This window comes from Rutidosis leptorrhynchoides, chromosome 7 (genome assembly GCF_046630445.1).
Source record: "Rutidosis leptorrhynchoides isolate AG116_Rl617_1_P2 chromosome 7, CSIRO_AGI_Rlap_v1, whole genome shotgun sequence".
Taxonomy (NCBI): domain Eukaryota; kingdom Viridiplantae; phylum Streptophyta; class Magnoliopsida; order Asterales; family Asteraceae; genus Rutidosis; species Rutidosis leptorrhynchoides.
The window spans coordinates 179,043,857-179,067,297 of NC_092339.1; positions in this window are offsets into that span (position 1 = coordinate 179,043,857).

The window sequence follows — 23,441 nt, forward strand, 5'->3', positions numbered from 1 at the left end:
AAGTAGTTATCGTTGTTTTTAGACCACAAGATTTAGTTGTAAAGTTGATCTCCCGCAGGATCAAAAAGTAGATCTCGCAGATCCAAAAGTTATGCCAGTGCGTGATATTTAGACTAAACGTTCAAGTTTGCCCCATGACAAGTTGTGTCTGTCCTTGTCGGTTTAAATTTCATTATCAAGTAATACAAAGACTGAGTCAAATGTATCGGGGACGTTACTCCCGATAGGCCTACCCCCAATAAATAAGCATGCCGCAGCACTTAAAAATATCACTGTAGGGACTTAGTCGGACATAGCCGGGTATAGCATAGTTTTAACAGTTGGTACTGATATTTAGACTAGACTTTCAAGTTTACCCCGTGTCAAGTTATCGTTTATACTTGTAGATTGGGGGCTTGCTGGTCATAGCCCAACATATCACAGTTTAATAGTTGATACGTGTAAGTACTGATATTTAGACTAGACTTTCAAGTTTACCCCGTAACAAGTTATCGTTTATACTTATCGGTTGGGGGCTTGCTGGTCATAGCCCATCATATCACAGTTTAATAGTTAATACGTGTAAAACAGTTATAAAAGTTGTGCATGTATTCTCACCCCAAAAGTTATAAAACAGTTATGAAACAGTAAAAAGTGGGGCTATGAATTCACCTTAGTAAGTAGAGAGAGTTATTCCTCGGAATAGAGAGTTGAACGAGTGAGCGGGAAAGTCAACCTATTGACATTTAAGAGTAGTTAAGTGTTTTGCCCATGTTTAAGTTTAAGTATGTGTTTAAGTATAGTTTGTTTTACTAAGTTTCTATTCCTAGTAAGTTACTATTTTTATAAAGTTTCTATTTTTAGAAAGTTTCTTATTTTACTAAGTTTCTATGACTAGAGAGTTTCTACTTTTATGAGTGTTTCCATTTTAGGATACTTGCCGTATTAGATAAGCTTCCAATCACCACTTTCCCTTCGAATGGCTAATTTAGATCTAGGGGCTTGAGCCATAGGACCCTTTAAATCGGAAATCCAAACCCTCTGCCTAGAATCTCGTAGAAACCATTCGTCAAGAAAGTTCGAAGATCTATACATCTCTAATACATATCCCAAAATGTTTTTGTGCTACAATATAATTAGTAGGTTATAGGTGCTAGTAATAGTAATAGTGTATACATGTTAAGTACTAGTATAAGTAGTATTAGGGTTTCATTAATTAGGGTTAGTTAATTAAAGTAGTAATTAATAACTAGGGTTTAGTAATTAATGTCCTAGGGTTTCATAAATGTTTAGAGTTTAATTAATTAGGGTTTAAGAATTATAGTTTAGGTGTAATTAGGGTTTAAGGTTTTAATATGTATATGTATATATAATTCGTATATATATGTATATATATATATATATATATATATATTTTTACATGTATATATGTATATATAAATCTAGGTGTGTTTATGTATATACTTATGAATAACAAGTTTATAATATGAATATGAATTATCAAAGATCAAAGTTTATGTAAATAGTTTAGGGTTTATGTTATACCTTTGAAGATTCAAGATAATTAACAAAGAAAAGATGAACACGATGAAGATGGAAGATCAAAGCCTTGAAAATCTTGAAGAACTCCTTGAAGATTCTTGAAGAACACGAAGAACAAGCTTGAAGATCCGAATACCACAAGAGAGGGAGAGGGAGAGGGAGAGATTGTTTTTGAGAGAGGATTTTGGTGTGATTTGTGAATGAGAAACTAGGTGTTTATATAGTGCAAGTATTAGAGTGTTAGTCAACATAAGGATGTTCTAATTAATGATTTTATTTTGTTTTATAATTTTTAGTCAACAATAGGTGGTACTAGTTTATAATTAGTCAACATAAGGATGTACTAGTTTACACTTTATTTTTAGTCAACATAAGGATGTAAGATTTTTTTAGTCTCATTATTATTACTATTATTATTATTATTATTTTTACATTTACTACATGATAAGTATTATTTTCTTTTTACTAATTCATGACTTGTATATATTTAGTTCCCAATTGTTTTATTATTTATATAAATGTCACTTTTTATTTATTACTTATAGGTTATTAGTTATAATATTACATAAATGCATAAATTTTAATTAGCAGTGAGTGTCGACTAACAGTTTATTATTTTCATCTTTTATTAACTTGTCAATTTTTGTACAAAGTTAATTAATATGTTTTCTAACTCTTAACACTTAACAATTGTTGATTAAAGTTTAATCATTAAGTTTTAATTATATTGTTTGGGCTTTTAATATTGGAAAAATATAGAATGGAAAAAATGAGGGTCGTTATACTATCTATGCAATAAATTCAGTAAGACGTGTCTAGACTGAGAATGATAAGCAGATAATTTCTAACAAAGACCTGTTAGACACACTAATGCAAAATCTGGTTCTCTAAGACCAACGCTCTGATACCAACTATAATGACCCGTCCAAATCTATAGGGACGAATACATCAACATCTGGTCCCATTGCGAGGTACTAATCTCTATATGATACGTTTTACAAACATTGCATTCTTTTAAAAGATACATCGTATATAAATCCAAGGTTTTTGACAACTGATGACTTCTACGTATAGACAATCATCATAAATAATATTTTACAGCATAGCAACTGTGACGATTTCCAAATATGATACTCGATGATGATTTTGAATGCAACATCTTTTGAAATATGTCATGAACGACTCCATGTATTATTTTTAAAATGTGCAAATTCACAGCGGAAGATTTCTTTAATACGTGAGAATAAACATGCTTAAAAGTGTCAACCAAAAGGTTGGTATGTTCATAGGTTTATCATAAACAATGATTTTAATAATTTTAATAGATCACAAGATTTCATTTTCATAAACAACATACAGGAACTCGCATCTGTATAAAAATCATTCATACAATAAACACCTGGTAACCGACATTAACAGTGATGCATGTAGCATATCCCCAAACATACATGAATCTCATCTGTATAAAATCGAAGTACTAAAGCAGTTCAAATTCTCTGGCTGAGGCGTGTCAATGCCCATAGATTTATCTTTAGGATTCGCGTCAATTACTGGCCAGTTCACTAATTCTTAGGTTACTAGACAAAAACAGGGATATACGGTATAGTAATTCAGTCGTAGAATGTTTTTGAGGTAATTGTGTCTATTTCGTCAAACATTTATAAAAGCAGCGCATGTATTCTCAGCCCAAAAATATTTATTCCAAAAGCATTTAATAAAAAGGGAGCAAATAAACTCACGATACGATATTTTGTAGAAAATATGCATACGACAGAACTGAACAAATGCAGGGTTGGCCTCGGATTCACGATCCTATATCAGTTGTATATATTAAAACATATAATAAAATTTAAATAAGTTTATATATTAGTATTATTAATATACTTGTTATATTTGTATGTTATATTAATAAATAAATTAATTATAACTATTTTATGTATTTTAAATAAATAATTAATATCTATATATCAGATTCTTATTAAAGTATTTTAATTAGAATATATATATAATATACGTCATTTATTATAATTATTATACATTAATGCTTAAAAATATTATATAATGTATTAAAATTAATATTTATATATATGATTATATTAAAATATATTTATATATTATATGTAACTTAATCAATATTATATAACTACAGATAATAACATTTTATTTCAAAAAAAAAAGTATGTAATATTAATATAGTTATGATATATGTAATAAATATATTTTTATGTAAATATCATTTGTTTGCTAAAATAATAATTATAATAATACTAAAATAATGATAATAATAATGATAATAATAATAATAATAATAAAATAATGATAATAATAATAATAATAATAATAAAAATGATAATAATAGTAGTAATGATAATAATAATAATAATAATAATAATAATAATAATAATAATAATAATGATAGTAATGATAATAATAATGATAAAATAATAATAATAACGATAGTAATAATAATAATAATAATAATAATAATACTAATAATAATAATAATAATAAAATAATAATAATAATAATAATAATAATAATAATAATAATAATAATAATAATAATAATAATACTAATAATAATAATAATGATAATTTTAATAAAAAAGATAATTTTAATAATAATGATAATTTTAATAATAATGAAAATTTTAATAATAATGAAAATTTTAATAATAATGATAATAATAATAATAATATTAATAATAATAATAATAATAATAATAATAATAATAATAATAATAATAATAATAATAATAATAATGATGATGATATCATACCATCATCATCTTTATCATGTATCATCATCATCACCATCATCATCATTATCCATTATCATCATCATGATTCATTATCATCATCATCATCCTCTCTCGTCATCATCATCATACATAAAATCATCATCGTATCATTCGTGAATCATCATCCTCGCATCATTTTCGTTCATCATGCTCATCATTCATCATCACATAATCATCGTCTTAACATCATCGTTATCATTATCATATCATCCATCATCATCATACTCATGTTAATCGTGATTATCACATCATCCCATCGTGATCATCTTCTCATCATGCATCACCATCATTTCGTCAACATCGTGTGATTACATCATTATCATGATCATCATCTTAGTATTATCATCATCATCATAATACATCATCAACATCATGATCATCATCACTATTCTTCATCGTACATCATGTAACGACCCGAATTTTTCTGATTGTTTTATACATATGAGATTAATATTTACATAAATTAAACATTACCAACATGATAAGCAATTCAAATTGTTGAGTCTTGTGTTTTTGAAAAGAGTTTTACACAACGTTTGACCGTCCAATTTGACCGATGATATCACGAACTATATAACATACGATAATTATACGATTGTGTACATATACGTATTTATACATATTTAACATGACCTAAGGATGGTTTAACATATCATTGTGTACTAATAACAAGGGATTTTAAGTATACTTTGAAACTACTAACTTAAGTTTTCAAAACGATAACTATATGTAACGTTCTTTGACATAAATACTTATAACTTATAATGCTTATACATATATCGTATAGATATGTATTTAATCACTTTTAAAGGGCTTATATACATGAAACAATATAAGTATATTTACAAAAGATAGCTATATTTAAATCCTCGTTCTGTTTTCTCAAGATTTTTATACGTATATCTAGGGTATATGCACCCGTATCATACCCAGTAATGTTTTAGCAGAGTGGTATAAAATAGTTATTAATTTTAGCAGTAAATACTATTAAATACGATACAATTTTACACAAGATATTTATTTATTTAGAGAATGGATATACTTAAACCTTGCTACAACACTTATAGGCAGTGTACCTAATCGTACAGTAGTGTAGTTTTTAGTAAGTCCGGTTCGTTCCACAGGGAAATCTTTAAACAAAGCTTAACGCTATATTAGTTTACTTTTATAAAAATACAAATATATATATAAGTAATATTATTATTATAAAGGGGGGTTTTTACCGTTTAATGACCGGTTTGTCGATTTTAAAACTTTAGTCGCAGTTAAAACCAAATGTAAAATAATATAAATACAAGACTTAAATTTAAGCGTAAAGTAAATAACGATAATGAAATTGCGAATAATAAAAGTGCGATAAAATAAACTTGCGATAATTAAAAAGTACGATAATTAAAAGTGCAATTAAATATAATAAAAATATGATAATTAGAAGTGCAATTAAATATAAAATAAAGGAGATTAAATATGAAATAAAAGAATTATGCTTATTTAAACTTCCGTAATCATGATGTTTGACGTGTTGATTTTAGTTTTATGCCCATGGGTTAATTGTCCTTTGTCCTGGATTATTTAATATGTCCATACGGATTTGTCCATAATAGTCCATCAGTCATAAATATAAAGAGCGAAAGCCTTCGTCAAATTATTCTTATTCCCGAAGTCAAATATTCCAACTAATTGGGGATTCGAATTGTAACAAGGTTTTAATACTTTGTTTAATGAATACACCAGGTTATCGACTGTGTGTAAACCAAGGTTTTACTTCTTTGTTAACAATTACACCAATTACCCTTGAATGTAATCCACCCCTGTTTTAATGAGTCCATTGACTATTAATCCATCCCCGTGTCCGGTCAAATGAACAATAATTCGTACTTATAAATATCCCGCCCATCGTGTCCGATTAAGCGTATGTGGTTATATATAAATACGTCGAATTATAAGTTTGTATATTAAATTAAAAAGGTATTGTTTAGTTAATATAAAATCCATTAATAGCCCATAGTCTAATTTCCACAAGTGTCGTTCTTTTATCCAAACCCCAATTATGGTACAAAGCCCAATTACCCAATTTTTAGTAATTAGCCCAACATCATGATTACTTCGGATTAAATAAGCATAATAATAACTTAGCTACGAGACATTAATATAAAAAGGTTGAACATAACTTACAATGATTAAAAATAGCGTAGCGTTACACGGACAGAATTTCGACTTACACCCTTACAACATTCGCTAACATACCCTTATTATTAGAATTATAATTAAAATTAAAATATAAATTATAAATATATATATATATATATATTTTACGATATAGATAGAGAGATGGATGGATATATTGTAATTTTTGCGATCAGAATTCGTTTGCTTTTATAGGGATTTTCAAAACTTGGGGCTCCGCGACTCGCGGCATTTTTGGCCTTCAAACTCCGCGAGTCGCGGAGATTGAAATTACAGCTCAGTCCCTTTTGAAGTCATTCTTGCCGACGGTTTTAAATATAAATATAATATATTAAATAATTATAAGACTTATTTAAATATTATATTATATTTATGTGCATAGTTGACTTGTAATTTTTAGTCCGTTGCGTCGAGCGTTGAGAGTTGACTCTGGTCCCGTTCCGGATTTTCGAACGTCCTTGCGTACAATTTAATATCTTGTACTTTGCGTTTTGAATCTTGTACTCTTGTAATTTCGAGACATTTCTTATCAATAATTGGAACCTCTTTGATTGTATTTTGTACTTTTGAGCTTTTTGGTCGTTTGCGTCTTCAATTCGTCGAATCTGTCTTTTGTCTTCACCTTTTATTATTTAAACGAATATCACTTGTAAATAGAACAATTGCAACTAAAAGCTTGTCTTTCTTGAGGAATAATGCTATGAAATATATGTTCGTTTTTAGCATTATCAAATATTCCCACACTTGAGCGTTGCTTGTCCTCAAGCAATATCGTCTTGAAATACTAGAATCACTTCTTTATTCTTCACACTTTGTACATCAGTGATTTCTATATGGCGGTATAAACAATGGTAGTAACGATATGGTTTACAGTCCCACATGACTATAAAAATTTAGATCCATTAAGGAAATTGGATCTTTATGAAAACATTTGATCTTTTGAAAATTAAATCTAGTTTTTTACCCTAGATAAGTTTTCCGGAATAACCCTTCACCGGTGTTTGCAAAATATTTTTTTGGGTTTGGTGGGTTTCAGATTTGAAAATTTTAGCTCAAAACTTGCGGTTTTGTGTCACCCACTTGCTAACCTTGTATTTGGAAAGCAACACATCCAGTTTACTTGTCCCGTATATTACCTTTCGGTAAACTACCGTCCGGTTGTAAAGGAAAGCGTTGAACAAGCAACTGTTAAGGCAATGTCCCCTGACATGCTTTTAATTATGGTCTATAACGTGTTGGACGCAATTACTATCCTTGGTAGGAGCAATAGTAAAGCTCACCCTTATAATTTTTCGGTCTGGCACAAGGTCCTGTCTTTGACCATGCTATGCAACCACCGTTCTTACGGTTGACACCCGATTTGGTTCAGGTGACCTAATGAATTTCAGGTGAATTCCTAGGATTTTACGTTCAATGGTAATGAACGTATTGAAAATAGGGTTTTCAGAAAACAAATCGGTTTGTAATTTTGATCAAAATATTTTCTCGTTCAAGCTCGAGTTTAGATATCATTGAATTCCATGAGTTTGAATTCTCAATCTTTAAGGTCAATCTCTAGGATTGAGTAATATCAGTCTTAAAAGCTGATTTTTGATCTTTTAAGGAGATTATCCTTTCTGGGGATCTGATTCATTAGTCTTATCAAGCTAATTTGCATGGTGCCCCCCCATTTTACGAGATAAATCCTTCTCATGGTTAGGATAAATCTGACCACTTGGCGACCCTGTTTAATGCTGAGGTCCGTGGATTTCCTGCTGATTTTAGTGATGACTTTTCTAGATTTTTGGTCAACCTACAGCTGGTCTGGACGACAACTTCATGACCTAAATCAAGAAGCGCGTTTCTTTTTCAGAAGACTTTACTTCCTTTTAATGATGGAATTGATTCATCGTGTAGATCCATCTCTTCTTTTCTTTCATCGGGTAAAACAGTTTAGTTTAGTCCAAAGCAAAAGTATTTTCAGTTATTTGTACAAAAATATGTGGCATATGTTTAAGATAACTTGGTAATTTTTCCCACACTTGGCTTTTATTTTCCTTTTTTATCGTCCTCTATTCCATTTTAAATGAATTTTAACATTTTTGTTTGTTTCTCAATTTATGTCCTTTTCGAGGTAACAATAATTTCGGTGTTATAACCTAGTTTTATCGTTCATAAATATGTATAAACATGATTTTGAGTTCATTTAATTGAAAATTTTGAAAAATTTTACTAGAATTGGGTAGTCAGTATATAAGACTAGGGCTATTCTTTATTATCAGAGAGCACTAGATTCTAATACAACTACTACTTTACTAGTATTTATAATGATAACCAATTGTATAAAGTAAAAATTTTAAAAATCCGAAAGAATTTAACCCCTTCCCACACTTAAGATCTTGCAATGCCCTCATTTGCAAGAAATCAGTAACAATTTAAATTATTGAGGGTGATTTGTGTTAAAATGATTAAATTTTACCAAAGTTTCCAAACATATTGGCATTTGTTTGCTGAATGATAAATGGTGCACATCATTTGTTCATTCCGTCTCGTTGTTATTTCATATATATTTTGCATCTTGTCGTCAAAATTAGTTGCTTTTGCTGAACTTAATGCCAGTCTTTGAAAATGCGTTATTTTACCCTGTTGTGTACATAAGATAAACTGCAAATATATATACATATTTTTGAAGTTTGGTATATTACCCCACATTAAAAAATTATTAAAATCTAAGAATAAAAGTTAGAAAATTATAAACACTATTACAATATTAACATAAGTATTAAACGTATCAATATTACAAATTACAAAATAAAATAAAAAAAAAAACTAAGTAGACTAGGGATGATATTGATACCAATAGGGGTTCCAGGCATAACCATAGGTGCTATAGAATGCTTCGGCAGGGTTATACGTAGGATACGGTGGTTGCATCTCTATAGACCAGGGAGGGAATATAGGTTTTGGTGTAGGAATATAGTTTCTACCTATATGTTGGCAATGAGCTATGATTTGGTTCTGATGAACTTGCCAATCTTCAAATGCTCTCTGTCTAGCATTTTCGTACTCCTGTGAAGCTATAAACCTTTGCATTTCTTGCATCTCATTTCCCCCTCCTACATTACCTTGCTGTTGGTTTCTCTCAACCTGTGGATGTCTACCATGGTATGGTACTGCGGCGTTATTTCGCCTCTTCAAAACTTTCGCACCATGGTATACATTTAAACCTATAGTATCGCGGGGTTCTGGTTCTTCGACTAATAATCCCCCCGACTTATATCCACACCGAGATATTCAGCAATCAAAGTAATAAAAATACCACCTCCTATTATGCTATGCCGTCTCATCCCCTGAACCATAGCTGATAAATAATAACCCACACAATAAGGTATACTTACAGCGCTTTGTGGGTCTCGAATACACATATGGTAAAACAAATCCTGTTCATTTACCTTTTCCTTGTTCTTACCTCTTTGTGTAATTGAATTAGCTAAAAACCTATGAATCACTCTTAATTCAGCTCTATCTATATCCAAATAAGAGTAATTTCCCCCTCTGAAACGGTGATGGCTTGTCATTTGACTCCATACACCGTGTGTATCAAAATTTTCATCTATCTTTCTACCATTTAGTATCAATCCTCTACAATCGGCAGATGCTAACTCCTCAGGCGTATATATACGTAAAGCCTGAGCCATGTCTAGTAAAGACATGTGGCGCATCGAACCGCCTAACAAAAATCTAATAAAAGATCGATCGGTTAAACTAGCTACCCGATCATTCAACTCTATACTACATAACAATTCTTCACACCATACTTTATATACAGGTCTACGCATGGTGAATAAACGTACCCAGTCATTAAAAGTAGAATTACCATACCTCTGTACAAGTAATTCCCTAATTGGCCCGGCCAATTCTACAGCTTCTAAGGGTCCCCATTCTATGACCCTAGGTACCTCAACAACCTTAGAATGAAGAGTATGCAAACCCCTTTGGTATTTTGGATAATCAATCCAAAGTCTGTCAAATCTCAGGTTCGGGTGCAACTCTTCTAAGTGCATATCAGAAAATGTCATGACTGGATGAGGTATATCCTGCTTGTAGTAGTTATCCACCTCCTGTTGTTCCGCATTCTCAGCAGGAGCATTGCGAGCTTGGGATGAAGATTCACCCCTTTCAGTCTGCAAAACACATCAAACACAATTTTTGTGCATCCAAATATGCATTAGTGTCAGCAAAATCATCAATCAAAATAATTACAATGACATGATCAATTTATATCAAACTTAAGCTCATTTTCATATTTTCATCAAATCTACACTTTTTCAAATAAGCATATACGAAAATGTTCGCCAAGTTCATAAGCATTCAACTTAAATAACATGTCAAAATAATCATTACTAGCAATTAAACAAGTTTCAAATGGCATTATCTCTCAAAAATCAAGTTCATGAATTTTTAGACTTGAAAAAGTCCACTTTAATTCTCAAAATCATGTTTAGGCTCAAAGTTTGGATCATTTAACTACCTAGACATGTTACACTACTTAATTTAGCAACAATTCATGACAAAAATTGGCCATAACCTGTTTATATCAAAAAGCCCCAAATTTGCTCAAGAACACAAACCCTAGATTACTCAAAATTTGAAGTTTAAGGCTTCTAATCATGTTAAACAGCATCAATCTAGGTTATACAAGCATAATACATAAACAATTTAAGCCTAATTACACTAAAAAGCATCAAAATCAAATTGGGGAAAAAATTGCTCAAGAACACTAATTTTCGAATTAAATGGTGTTTAGGTGTAGAAATTTACCGTTTTTCTTGAGTAATTCCTTGATAGCATCCTTCTCAACATGATTTTAGTAAAAGATTTGGTGATTAACGGTTAAAAATTGTGATTTTTGGGGGTGTTTTTGGGGTTTTTTCGGCAGTTATTTTCGCAGTTTTCTTTGAGTTTGTGGTGTGTGGTTTCAAACTGATCAGTTTTTTACGTTTTATTTTTTTTCTGGGTTTTGGTCCCTCCGCGAGTCTCGGAGATTTCCCCTTCAAACTCCGCGAGTCGCGGAGTTTGCTTTTTTTTTTTTTAACATCTTATACTAATTAAAACAATTAATTAATTAATTTAAAATTTTGTTTCCCTTGTTATTTAGGACGAGGTCGTTTCGGATCGATGTCCTAGTCCGTCCTTCGACAAAATTTTAAAATTTGTCTTTTTGTAGCGATTATTTTAAAAGCTAAGATTTTTGGGTTTTTTTAATGTTTTTGGCATACTTTAATTCAATAAGATTAAAAATAATGATAATAAAAGTTCTCGTCCCTCCCTTGGGTAAAGCAATTTCGGTTCAAAGACCTAGTCTTCAACTTACGACGAATTTTAAAAATCATATTTTTAACTTAATGAGATAAAGTAAATTTTTGTTTTTAAATTCACACAATTTAAATATAAAATTCAAAATTAATATTAAAAATTCACACCAAACTTAAAATTTAAAATGCATAAAATTAAAAATTCATATTTTAAAAATAAAAAATTGACACCAATCTTAATTTAAAAATTCATATTATAAATTCACACCAAACTTATATTAATTTTTCAAATATTTACAATTTTAAATATATTTTTTTTACAAAGTTTACAATATTAATTTAAGATTTATATATTAATTTTAAAAACATGGTAAAAATAAAATTAAAAATCTTTTTAGCTTTTTATCCCACTTTAATCAATCAAATATTATCAAAAATATGCGCCCCTCTTTTCGGTATAGTAATTTCAGTTCCAAGACCTAATTTAACTCATGACAAATTTTTGAAATATTTTGGGTTGATTGATTAAAGATATTTATACCTTAAGAATAAACGTTAAATTTCGCAGTGATGTAATAAATTTTTGTATGATATCAATAATTTCGGTCGCCAAACCTAATTTTATTCAATACCAATTTAATACTTTTTAGCGAACAAATTAGCGTTTATTATCAAAAGGTTAAAAATAAAAATAAATAAAATAAAAACTGTACAGACATACCTGTGAAATAGATTTCTTAGTTATTTGATCTATCCCATTCATAAGATAGTCGGTTTAATTGGTTTTCCATGGCTACATAGGCGTAACCTCGAGCATTCAGTGTCTTTTCTTCTAAACATATGAACGGTCCGTCTCTGCATAAAGTAACAAATTCGGTGTTTGAATAGGTTTGATTATTTGAACATTTACCTCCATGTGACCATTTTCCGCATTTGTGACATCTTTCTAGGTGTCGTGCTCTTCTTTTCGCTGCGGATTTTGATTTTCCTTTACCAAATTGTAACTTATTATCTTCGCATCTGGATTCTTTTCTAACTCCGTCCATTCTTTCTCTGATTACTGATACTATTTCACTCGGTAGTATGTCATTATTATGTTTAGTGATCAAAGCGTGTAGCATTAGACCATGGTTTAGTTCACAGGCAGTCTTCATTTTGTAAAAACCTAAAAAAATAAAAATTCAGAATGGGGGGAGAAGACTAGTTCTTTAGGGTCTGCTAGGGAAAGACCATTCGGATTCCATTTTCGAGAACTACACGAAAATAGACAATCTAACTCTAACAGATTTACATATTATCCTTTAAAGACTTGATTCTCCCCACACTTAGTTAGCTGTGGTGTCGAAATTGTGATTAACTTCGTTGTCAACTTCCATCAGACCATGTATGTAATGTTTAACTCTGTGACCATTAACTTTAAATTCATTCCCATTTGAATTTATCAATTCTACTGTTTCGTATTGGAAAACTCTTTTGACTATGAATGGTCCAGACCATCTTGATTTCAATTTTCCAGGAAATAGCTTGAATCGTGAATTGAAAAGAAGAACTCTGTCTCCTTCTTTAAATTCTTTTGAACTTCTGATTCTTTTATCATGCCATTTCTTCGTTCTTTCTTTATAGATTAACGAATTTTCGTATGCTTCATGCCTTAATTCTTCTAATTCGTTTAGTTGACTTAATCGTAGACGTCCAGCTTCATGTAAATCAAGATTACATGTCTTCAAAGCCCAAAATGCTTTGTGTTCAATTTCTACTGGAAGATGACATGCTTTTCCATAAACAAGTCTAAAAGGTGTGGTTCCAATTGGAGTTTTGTAGGCTGTTCTAAAAGCCCAGAGTGCATCCTCCAATTTAATGGACCATTCCTTCGGATTTGATCCTACGGTTTTCTCTAGAATACGTTTTAAAGCTCGGTTGGTATTTTCAACTTGTCCACTTGTTTGTGGATGATATGCGGTGGAGATTTTTTGAGTTACTCCATATCTTTTAAGAACTTTCTCAAGTTGATTATTACAGAAATGAGTACCCCGATCACTTATTAAAGCTTTCGGTGTTCCAAACCTTGCAAAAAGACGTTTTAAAAAGTTGACTACAACTCGTGCATCGTTAGTTGGGAGAGCTTGTGCTTCCGCCCATTTAGATACATAATCAATGGCTACGAGTATATATAGATTATTATGAGATTTTGGAAATGGACCCATAAAGTCAATACCCCAAATGTCAAATACTTCACATACTTGGATGACATTTTGTGGCATTTCATCACGTTGACTTATTTTTCCGGCCCTTTGACAAGCATCACAGGATTTGCAAAGAAGGTGTGCATCTTTGTAAATTGTAGGCCAATAGAATCCAGCATCATAAACTTTTATTGCTGTTAGTTGAGGCCCATAATGCCCTCCTGTTGGTCCTGTGTGACAATGGTTTAATATTTTACTAGCTTCATCTCCAAATACACATCGGCGTATTATTCCATCTGGACAACTTTTAAACAGATGTGGATCTTCCCAAAAATAGTGTTTTATATCACTGAAGAATTTCTTTCGTCTTTGGTACGATAATCCTTTTTCAAGGAATTCACAAACTAAGTAGTTTGCATAGTCTGCAAACCATGGAATTTCTTTATAATCTATCTTCAATAGATATTCATCAGGAAAGTTGTCTTGTATGGCCGATTCATTTAGAACTTCTAATTCGGGATTTTCAAGACCAGAAAGATGATCAGCGGCGAGATTTTCTGCTCCTCTTTTATCTCAGATTTCAATATCAAACTCTTGTAAGAGTAAGATCCAACGGATTAATCTTGGTTTAGCATCTTGTTTTGAAAATAGGTATCTAAGAGCAGAATGGTCGGTATAGACCACCGTTTTTGCTAGAACGAGATATGATCGAAATTTGTCAAAAGCAAAGACAATAGCAAGGAGTTCTTTTTCAGTAGTTGTATAGTTTGTTTGTGCTCCTTGTAACGTCTTACTAGCATAATATATAGGTTGAAATCGTTTTTCAATCCTTTATCCTAAAACGGCTCCCATTGCAAAATCACTTGCATCGCACATTAGTTCAAATGGTAGATTCCAATTTGCTGTTATCATGATCGGCACATTAGTGAGTTTCTCTTTAAGAATATTAAAAGATTTGATACACTCATCGGAAAAGATGAATGGAGCATCTTTTTCTAGGAGTTTATTCATAGGAGTGGCAATTTTAGAAAAATCTTTTATGAAACGTCGGTAAAAACCGGCATGCCCTAGAAAACTCCTAACTCCTCTAACATTGGTGGGATGTGGAAGTTTAGCAATTACATCTACTTTAGCTCTATCTACTTCAATTCCTTCTTTTGAAATTTTATGTCCAAGAACGATGCCTTCTTTAACCATGAAATGGCATTTCTCCCAATTAAGAACTAGATTTGATTGTTCGCATCTAATAAGCATTCGTTCCAGATTAACTAGACATGATTCAAATGTATCACCGAAGACTGAAAAGTTATCCATGAAAATTTCCATGCATTCTTCTATCATGTCATGAAAAATCGCCATCATACACCTTTGAAAGGTTGCAGGGGCGTTGCAAAGTCCAAATGGCATGCGTTTGTAAGCAAAAGTACCATAAGGGCACGTGAATGTGGTTTTCTCTTGATCTTCAGGTGCTATTGGAATTTGAAAATATCCGGAAAATCCATCTAAAAAACAATAATAACTATTTTCGGCTAATCTTTCCAACATTTGATCTATGAAAGGTAAGGGAAAGTGATCTTTTCTGGTGGCGTCATTTAATTTTCTATAATCAATACATATACGCCATCCTGTTACAGTCCTAGTAGGAATAAGCTCATTTTTCTCATTTGTAATGACAGTCATGCCACCCTTCTTAGGTACGCATTGAACTGGGCTTACCCATGGACTATCAGAGATTGGATATATCAAACCTGCATCTAGCAATTTAATAATCTCTTTCTTAACTACATCTTGCATATTAGGATTTAGTCTTCGTTGGCGTTGCACATACGTTTTATGACCTTCTTCCATAAGGATTTTATATGTTCAATACGAAGGACTTATTCCTTTAATATCATGAATCTTCCATGCAATGGCTGGTTTATGAGCTTTCAACACAGAAATGAGTTGTGATTTCTCATTTTCAGTAAGAGAAGACGATATTATTACAGGTAATTCAGATTCACCATGTAAATAAGCGTATTCCAAATGGTTTGGAAGTGGCTTTAACTCTAATTTTGGAGGTTCTTCTATCGATGATTTATATCGATATCTGTCTTCTTCTTTTAGCATTTGAATTTCTTCTGTTGTTGGTTCATATCCATTAGCTATAAGTGTAGCTAACATTTCAGCTTCATCAATTTGTTCATTACCTTCTCCTAAAGAACATTCTCCTGTTCCTTGTAATTCTGGAAATTCTTCTAATAATTCTGCATGTGCATCTATAGTTTGAATATAATAGCATGTATCATCTGCAGATTGCGGTTGTTGCATTGCTCTATCAACTGAAAAGGTAACACTCTCATCCTCTATACTTAGGGTCAATTTCTTACCGAACACGTCTATCATTGCTTTAGCCGTGTTTAAGAATGGTCTTCCTAATATGAGAGGAACTTGAGAATCTTCTTCCATGTCCAGAACAACAAAATCTACTGGAAATACTAAAGTACCAACTTTAACTAGCATGTTCTCCATTATCCCTCTAGGATATTTTATTGATCTATCGGCTAGTTGTATGCTTATTCTGGTTGGTTTCAATTCTCCAAGGTCTAGTTTAGCGTATAGTGAATACGGCATTAGATTTATACTAGCACCTAAGTCTGCCAATGCTTCTATTGAACTAAGACTACCCAGAAAACATGGAATTGTGAAACTTCCTGGATCAGATAGTTTTTCTGGTATCTTATTCAACAGCACTGCTGAACAATTAGCATTCATAGTAACAGCCGAGAGTTCTTCCATTTTCTTTCTATTTGAGATTAGATCTTTCAAGAATTTAGCATATCTAGGCATTCCTGAAATCACATCAATGAAAGGAAGATTTACATTTATCTGTTTAAACATATCCAAGAATTTGGATTGCTCGGCTTCAAGTTTCTCTTTCTTCATTTTACTCGGGTAAGGAAGTGGTGGTTGGTATGGTTTAACATAAGGTTTATCCTTAGCTGTGTTATCTTCATTAACCTTTTCAACTACCGGTTCTTTTTCCTTATCTTGATCAGGTTGTGGTTCTTGTGGAGTAGGAATAGCTTCATCAGAAGTTACAGGTATTTCTGGTGGTTTAAGCGTTGTACCACTTCTTGTGGTAATAGCTTTAGCTGTTTCATTCCGGGGGTTAGCATTTGTATCACTAGGTAAACTTCCCGGTTTTCTTTCACCTATTAACCTTGCTAGGTTACTTACTTCTTGTTCTAGATTTTGAATAGAAGCTTGTTGATTTCTAAATGCTTGAGCATTTTGTTCATTGGTTTGTTTTTGAGATGTGAAAAACTGCGTTTGAGTTTCAACTAGCTTCGTCATCATATCTTCTAAATTCGGCTTTTTATCATCGGTTTGTTGTGGTGGTTTGTTTTGAAAATTAGGTCTTTGCTGGTTGTAAGTATTATTGGATACTTGTTGATTGCTAGGACCTTGTTGGTTGTTGTATGGAATATTTCGGTTATAATTCTGGTTTTGATTGTAAATCGGTCTTGGCGGTTGATAATTATTCTGATAATTATTTCCAGGCCTTTGGTTTATGTATGAAATATTCTCTCTTTGTTCCATTATTAATTCAATACTGAGACAATCTTTTGTCAAATGTGGTCCTCCACACTGCTCACAACTAATTCGATTGAGTGAATATCTTTAGTCATCTTTTCCATTCGTCTCTCGACAGCATCTATCTTTGCGGAAATGGAATCTAAGTCATGACTAGAATCGGCTCTAGCTGCTTTAGATGATCTAACGATATCTTTTTCTTGGTGCCACTCATGTGAGTGGGAAGCAGTGTTATCAATAATTTTGTAAGCATCAGTTTCGGTTTTCTTCATAATAGAACCACCAGCTGCTATATCTATGTCTTTCCTTGTAGTGATGTCGCATCCTTGGTAAAATATTTGTACTATTTAACAGGTGTCTAAACCATATTGCGGACATCCTCTTAACAACTTTCCATATCTAGTCCATGCCTCATATAGAGTTTCATTCGGCTTTTGTGTAAACGTAACAATTTCTGCTTGAAGTCTTACGGCTTTAGATGCAGGAAAGAATTGTTTAAGAAATTTTTCAACTAAAACGTCCCATGTATCGATCGCCCCTTCAGGTAACGATTCCAACCAATCTTTGGCTTTTCCCTTTAAAGTCCAGGGAAATAACATGAGATATATCTGTTCATCCTCCACTTCTCGGATTTTAAATAGTGTGCAGATCCTATTACAGGTACGTAGATGTTCATTTGGATCTTCCTTCGGCGCACCACTAAATTGGCATTGATTAGTCACCATGTGTAGAATTTGTCCTTTGATTTCATAATCTGGCGCATTAATGTCTGGATGAGTAATTGCGTGACCTTGGCCAGTGCGTTTAGCTCTCATTCGGTCTTCCATACTTAAAGGTTCCAGATTCTCCATAATTGAATTTGTTGAATCTGAATCACTAGAGGATTCTGATTTAATGGTTCGTTCCTCAACAATCTCTGTTTGAATGATTGGTGGTTCCGGAGGAAAGTTTAGTGGTTCAGGATCTACGAATCGTTCCTGAATATTCTCCAGATTCTCAATTGTGAGGTCGGGTTCAAAAAATGGATTATCGGAAATTTGAACTGAAGTACTTGGTCGACTGGATGACGATTCTAAAGAAAAATCAACGGCGGTAATATTTGCTAAATGTCTTGATCTAGTTACAGGTGGTGAACGTACAAAAGGTGGTGAACGTCTTGCTCGGTGCATTCACTGAATATCCTATTAGTTTTTAAAAGGAAATAAAAATTATAATAAGTTATCCAATCAATAGACTTTTCTGATTTTGCCCACGTTTCGAATAGCCAAAAGATGCAGCAGAGGGGCAGGATTCGTTTGGTCTCAATATAATTGAGGACTGTTTGGCTCCAATAACCCGGTCCACGTACAAATCCAACTATTACTACGAACCAGAAAATTTTGATGTCTATTAATTTAACCACTTAAAATAAATTTTCGTAATTTTAAGAAATTTAGATAAGAAGTAGAATAAAAATCTATGTCCTAAAACTAGAATAGCGAGAAATAAGAAAGAAAAAGAGTTCGTCGAAAAAGGTCGAAAAAGAAAAATGGTTGAAAAATAAAAGGTGACGGAAAAATAAAAGAAACTTATAAAACTTAAAAATACTTGACTAACCTAACCTTATTACTACAACTAACTTAAAATTATAATCGCAAATTGAGATTACTAATTGGAATGATAATTGATACATAGGTAAAAGTCGTCTAAAAATATTAAAGCTTACAGGAAAAACTAAATCCCAAATGGAAATAACTAAAAAAAAAAAAAAAAAAACTTAAAAAGGCGTCGCAAAATTCTAAAGTACCTAAATCTTAGTCTAAAGAAAAAGCACTTAAGAAATTCTACGGCAAAGCCTAAAAATCTAGAAGTAAAAATAACTATGGCAAAAACTAAGTTTAAAACTAAATATGAGCGAAAAATACAAATATTACGCTAAAATAATTAAAAAGGGACAAAATATAAAAATATACAAAAAGTTGTAAAAATTACAATTTTTATAAAAATATTATTTTTATATTATTTATTTATTAAAACTATTAATTTTACAATTTAATTAAACTAATTTAACTAAATAAAACAAATTAAATAAAAGAAATTTTAAAATAAAACTTAAGTATAATAATAATAGATAATTAGGGTTTTATATTAATAATTATTATAATTACCCGTAATTAATGCTTGATTAGGGTTCTGGTCAGCTGTGTCAGACGGTCTCCGCGACTTGAGGTATTCAAAGCATCAAACCTCGCGAGTCGCGGGGTTCAAAAATTCATACCCAGTAATGTTTTAGCAGAGTGGTATAAAATAGTTATTAATTTTAGCAGGAAATACTATTAAATACGATACAATTTTACACAAGATATTTATTTATTTAGAGAATGGATATACTTAAACCTTGCTACAACACTTATAGGCAGTGTACCTAATCGTACAGTAGTGTAGTTTTTAGTAAGTCCGGTTCGTTCTACAGGGAAATCTTTAAACAAAGCTTAACGCTATATTAGTTTACTTTTATAAAAATACAAATATATATATAAGTAATATTATTATTATAAAGGGGGGTTTTTACCGTTTAATGACCGGTTTGTCGATTTTAAAACTTTAGTCGCAGTTAAAACCAAATGTAAAATAATATAAATACAAGACTTAAATTTAAGCGTAAAGTAAATAACGATAATGAAATTGCGAATAATAAAAGTGCGATAAAATAAACTTGCGATAATTAAAAAGTACGATAATTAAAAGTGCAATTAAATATAATAAAAATGCGATAATTAGAAGTGCAATTAAATATAAAATAAAGGAGATTAAATATGAAATAAAAGAATTATGCTTATTTAAACTTCCGTAATCATGATGTTTGACGTGTTGATTTTAGTTTTATGCCCATGGGTTAATTGTCCTTTGTCCTGGATTATTTAATATGTCCATACGGATTTGTCCATAATAGTCCATCAGTCATAAATATAAAGAGCGAAAGCCTTCGTCAAATTATTCTTATTCCCGAAGTCAAATATTCCAACTAATTGGGGATTCAAATTGTAACAAGGTTTTAATACTTTGTTTAATGAATACACCAGGTTATCGACTGCGTGTAAACCAAGGTTTTACTTCTTTGTTAACAATTACACCAATTACCCTTGAATGTAATCCACCCCTGTTTTAATGAGTCCATTGACTATTAATCCATCCCCGTGTCCGGTCAAATGAACAATAATTCGTACTTATAAATATCCCGCCCATCGTGTCCGATTAAGCGTATGTGGTTATATATAAATACGTCAAATTATAAGTTTGTATATTAAATTAACAAGGTATTGTTTAGTTAATATAAAACCCATTAATAGCCCATAGTCTAATTTCCACAAGTATCGTTCTTTTATCCAAACCCCAATTATGGTACAAAGCCCAATTACCCAATTTTTAGTAATTAGCCCAACATCATGATTACTTCGGATTAAATAAGCATAATAATAACTTAGCTACGAGACATTAATATAAAAAGGTTGAACATAACTTACAATGATTAAAAATAGCGTAGCGTTACACGGACAGAATTTCGACTTACACCCTTACAACATTCGCTAACATACCCTTATTATTAGAATTATAATTAAAATTAAAATATAAATTATAAATATATATATATATATTTTACGATATAGATAGAGAGATGGATGGATATATTGTAATTTTTGCGATCAGAATTCGTTTGCTTTTATAGAGATTTTCAAAACTTGGGGCTCCGCGACTCGCGGCATTTTTTGCCTTCAAACTCCGCGAGTCGCGGAGATTGAAATTACAGCTCAGTCCCTTTTGGAGTCTTTCTTGCCGACGGTTTTAAATATAAATATAATATATTAAATAATTATAAGAATTATTTAAATATTATATTATATTTATGTGCATAGTTGACTTGTAATTTTTAGTCCGTTGCGTCGAGCGTTGAGAGTTGACTCTGGTCCCGGTTCCGGATTTTCGAACGTCCTTGCGTACAATTTAATATCTTGTACTTTGCGTTTTAAATCTTGTACTCTTGTAATTTCGAGACGTTTCTTATCAATAATTGGAACCTCTTTGATTGTATTTTGTACTTTTGAGCTTTTTGGTCGTTTGCGTCTTCAATTCATCGAATCTGTCTTTTGTCTTCACCTTTTATTATTTAAACGAATATCACTTGTAAATAGAACAATTGCAACTAAAAGCTTGTCTTTCTTGAGGAATAATGCTATGAAATATATGTTCGTTTTTAACATTATCACCCAGCTTCTATACGTATTTACTATTAGTATATACACATCAAATCAAAATCTTAATCACCAAAAGTACTGCCCTAAATGAGAGGGAAACACTTTTTGACCTCTAGCATACAATAATTATACAAAAGTACAAATTAGGATTTTGTTTTTACATACATATATCACATTCCATATTTATTTATATCATTCCATGTTTTTGATTTCTAACTCAAATTTTTCTATCTCTAAAACACTCTCTAATTATATACTCAAACCATTCAGCAATCCTTCAACACTTAAATCAAAAACTAGATCAAAAACCAATCTATAATCATCATAAGAAAAACCTTTCAAGAACACTTCAATAATCCTTCCAAGAATACAAGTTTACTTCCAACTTTTCAATCCAACTCCACCACTCTTTTGGTTCCAAGATTATTTCTTTTCTCTTACAGTAACTTTGTCCAAGTAACTTGAGGTAGTAACCTTGTTCATAATCTTATTCGATTCATATTTATATAGCTATCTTATTTTGTGTTGTAAAATTTTAACAACAAGAACATAGTTTGAATGATTTCAAACTTGTTCGCAAACTAAATAGATCCTTCTAACTTAACTTTTAAAACACTTCAATACCTTTAATATATCATAATGATATGCTAACTTAACAAGATATAACTTGGTTTTACAAAGAACATCTTAAAAACTGAATCTACGTCGTCGGAGTGCAACCGGGGGCTGTTTTGGGTTGGATAATTAAAAACTATCTTGAACTTTGAATTGGAAGTTCATGTTCTGGAAAAATGATATTTCTTATGAATATGTTAACACATAAAAATTTCATGGTTTAACTCAAAGTGTAAGTATTTTTAGAAAAATGATCATTAAATGTTGTTTTTATGATGAAAAATGATCACTTTCATAAGTTTCACCTAAGTTTGACCTATAACCTGTGATTTCGAATACAAACTAAGGTATTTTCAGTTCATATTCTTAAAATTTGACTCGATCCAAGGAAGTGGCAAGTTGAACCAACAAAAACGGAGTTGTAATGAAGAAACTACGACTAAAACAAGATTGGGTATCCGAAGCAAGTTTAGCTACGAAAATATTTGGAGAAAAAGTAAATTAATCATATCTTTTCTAATTAATATGATATTTTATATATAATTACTTATGATTTGATTTTATATATTTCAGGACCACCCGTAAACAACACGAGAAGATTAATCATAAGACCTCATGATTGTACGCAACACGTCATTTAACAACACGGTACTTTATGTACGCAACACGTCATTTGATAACATGGTACCATGGGTCGAGATTAATTCTGATCAATACGAATACGATGGGGTCTTTATTTATTTTATTGAGCAACTAATTGTGGACCACTAACATCGGACTGCTAACTACGGACTAATAAATATTATAAGTATTATAAGTATATATATATATATATGTAACGATTACTTGAAAAGAAAATATGTTGATATATTATATATATGGTTAGGTTCGTGATATCTATCGGAGAACAAGTCGTGTTAAATACCTTCAAGGCAAAAGTCAGTATATAGTCCCACTTTTAAACTCTAAATATTTCAGGAAGAGAATACATGCATTTTATGATTTACGTTATGGACACAAGTGATTAAAAATA